At 42.1% G+C, this 3289-nt stretch overlaps 1 non-coding gene across 1 annotated transcript; it reads right to left on the reverse strand.

Annotated features, from left to right (window-relative positions):
- Positions 1-1438: 1438 nt before the first annotated feature.
- On the reverse strand, positions 1439-1511 carry Trnap-ggg. Its single transcript has one exon. It is a non-coding gene; the product is annotated as a tRNA-Pro (tRNA).
- Between the last annotated feature and the right edge of the window lie 1778 nt (positions 1512-3289).

The raw sequence follows: 3289 nt of genomic DNA on the forward strand, positions 1-3289 counted from the left end.
TATCGTGCAATTAGAAATTAGATTAATAGCCTAGAAAAACAGATTACTTCTAATAAACACAAGTCTAGAAGAAGAGAAAATGGGCAGTATGGCGTGTAGAAATAGTTGCAGGCTTTTTCGAGAGAGGTCGCTGCCAAACATCTGTCAGATTGTCAGTAAAGCCATGGTGTCGACGATGCTAGAATTCGATCCAAAATCTCGGCCTGAGCAATATGTATCTAATAACATTGCTGGGGGGGGGGGTTCGTGAAAGTTGCAAATTGATTGGCTATAAATTTCTCGGACCGAGTAGAACTTGGAATTAAAAATGCGGATAAAAAATTGACGTTTTTATTTCCGTCTTCTATCTTATCGACACTGATCGAGTTAGCCAGTGGCTTTAGGACCCCCCTAGGAGATATAAAAATCAAAAAGTGCTTCAGTTTTGAGTGCAAACCAGTAAAAATGTCCACTAATTTAAGAGAATTTTTTTATAGACTTAGTGATTCAGGACAGTAAATTTGGAATGAAAAGATTACAAGAGGACTAAATTATCGTTATTTGTTTTATATTTTGAGTCATTTAAATTTCCAACAGACACGAACCTCAACTTTGCAACCGGACGCGTCTGCTGCTTATAGCGATTTATTTTTTATCGTGCAATTTATTAGCCAACTCTTCATCAGCAAGTGAGGCGTGATCTATTGATTGGCTCGTTGAGGAACTCCCTCCTCCTTCCTCCTTCTTCCGCGCGTTACATTCCGAGTAACGCAGATCATCGTCATGTTTCAACAGTAATTAACAATCGTGATTACAGCTCGGTCGGCCGAAGACCGCACTGCATCGTTGCTCGAATTGCCTCGCAACTTCGCTCATCCATCCCTATTCGCGCCACCCCCTCGACGGCATCGCGCCTAATTAAATGCTCGGTTATCGTGCACGTAGGCATCGGGACCACCGTGGTCCCAGTGTAACCGACGATCCGGAAGAGTGTAACGCAGCTTCGAGCGTTATCGATGACGTTGCGCCCTCGGTTTGTTCGCCGCGGGGCATAATTAATGACGAACTTTTAGACTGGGAACATCTATATCGCGGACGTCCCTTTTGCCTCGGGTGACGACGCGCGATAAGTCACACGAATACGCCAGGTGTGATAATAGGGGTTGACGATGGGTACGTCTTCATCAGACTCCGAAATTTCCCACACCTTGCGCTTCAACAGACCTTCCGACGGTCGACGACTGCTTCGTCCACACGGAGAGGATTTTCTCTTAAAATTTATCCTGAAGATCGTGTAATCGTGGGACAACATGGCAGTTTGAAGAATGAGAGTTTTTAAAATTTTACTATGCATTTTACTATTATATGTAATAGTAATAAATAGGAGTGTATCTTTGGGGAGATGGACACTAATTGTAAGACGCGCCGCTCATTAATTTTTGGTGGGAAAAATAGGCTAGGACTAGACCAAGATTCGAACCTGGGACCTTCGGCTTCCCGGGCGAATGCTCTTCCAACTGAGCTATCCAGGCCCACACTCGAAATCTTTCTCGCTTGTCTACTTTATTTTACTGAACAAAGTGTACACTAGCAGTACGACTCCAGAGTGATGCGTGGTATCTCACTCAGTGGTTTGTTGAACCATCGTATGGATGTAGAGTGGCCACACCCCCGAAGACCCCTCATAAAATTCTTCGAAATGTCATGTTGTCTTACATGATTTTCAGGGTAAATTTTAAAAGAAAGTTCTCTCCGTATAGACATAGATTTACATGTGCAAGATGCAAAAGGTAGATTCCAATCCAATTCGACCCTTACATTTAATATTCGCAAAGTCGCGCGCTTGTAGCCTCGATAATTTAATAAATATTTATGCAAGAAAAGTTACACCGGCTTGGAAAGTTCACGGCGAATAACATCGAACTTCCTCAACCTACGTAAAATTATTTTTTCTCTTTACATCAATGGGGAAATCTTTTTCCTTAGCCAGATACACTCTTTTTTTCGCTCGACCGCGAACGGTCTATCGTACGAGTCAAGTACGAGAACAAGTACGAGAACAATTAATGCGCCGTGCCGGCTAATCGATTTCGCACAGTTAATTCACAACGAACGTCCTGTATACACCGCGCCAGATAAAATAGGATCCGCCCAACGAATGTAACGGAGTAACGAAGTTTGCTAAACGTCGCCGCGCTCGACCCCGCACACGTCCGTTCTCACCAGCATGTCGATCCTCGATCTCCAAAGTGTATCACCCCTCCCCGCGGTGACTTCGATAAACTTACCTAGAAATCACCGGTCGTGAAGGAAGTCGCTATATTAACCCTTTGCGGAACAGCGGGACGTATACGTTCCACCTCATGATAATCGGGTTTTTCATTGTTACACGTCTATTTCTGCATCAATAATGCTCAAACAAGATTCTACGGGATCTTAGATACCTAAACTATGAAATTCTAAGTTAATTATTTTCACGCAATTATTGATAAATAAGTTATGTCAAAAAAACGGACGATTCTTCAATCAAAATTCGGTCACGGAGATATTTCACGAAGGATTTGACTTAAAGTCTACATATGGGGGTTTTCGGGGTCGCTGAATACGAATCTGAGGTTAAAATTACAAAATTCAATTGGTGAATCCAAGATGGCAGACACAAATACCAAAAATTCTCATAAAAATGTGTAAGAAAGGATCTCCGGGGTCGCTAATTACGAATTCGAAGTCAGAATTATAACGTTCAATACAGTGGATTCGAGATCGTGGATCTATTATATCTTCAGCGTAAAATTGCCTACATATTGGGTCCACCATCGTAAATAAACTATATTTTATAATTCTGACTTTAGATTCGTAATCAGCGACAACAAAAACCTCTTACGTACAAAGTTTCGCGGGAATTCGTTAACTTTTCCCATTTCGGTCCGCCATCTTGGATCCGCCATTTTGAATTTTGCATTTCTGACCCCAGAATCGTGATCAGCGATCCCAAAACCCTGAAAAACCACCATAACCTTCATTATTGGCTACAAAAATGTGCCTCTGAAAGGGTTAAATGGGTGTAAGTAGTGTAACGCTCGTAGTAATTCTCCAATTGGCGCTTGCGCGAAGTATCGCGTGATAAATCTTTAAAATTTCAGGAAAGCCAACAAGTTTTTCTGAAATACTAAACTGGAGCGAAGACGCCGCGCATTTGGCGAGATAAAATTTGTAATTAAAAATTTTCTTCAAGTGCGTAATTTTTTTTCGCGCGCTCGGGGTGAAAAATGCACTTTATAATGAAAGACGGAAAACTCTGGACCGCCCT

The sequence above is a fragment of the Vollenhovia emeryi genome, unplaced genomic scaffold, assembly GCF_000949405.1.
Source record: "Vollenhovia emeryi isolate VEMERY1.0 unplaced genomic scaffold, V.emery_V1.0 DF939331.1, whole genome shotgun sequence".
Lineage (NCBI taxonomy): Eukaryota > Metazoa > Arthropoda > Insecta > Hymenoptera > Formicidae > Vollenhovia > Vollenhovia emeryi.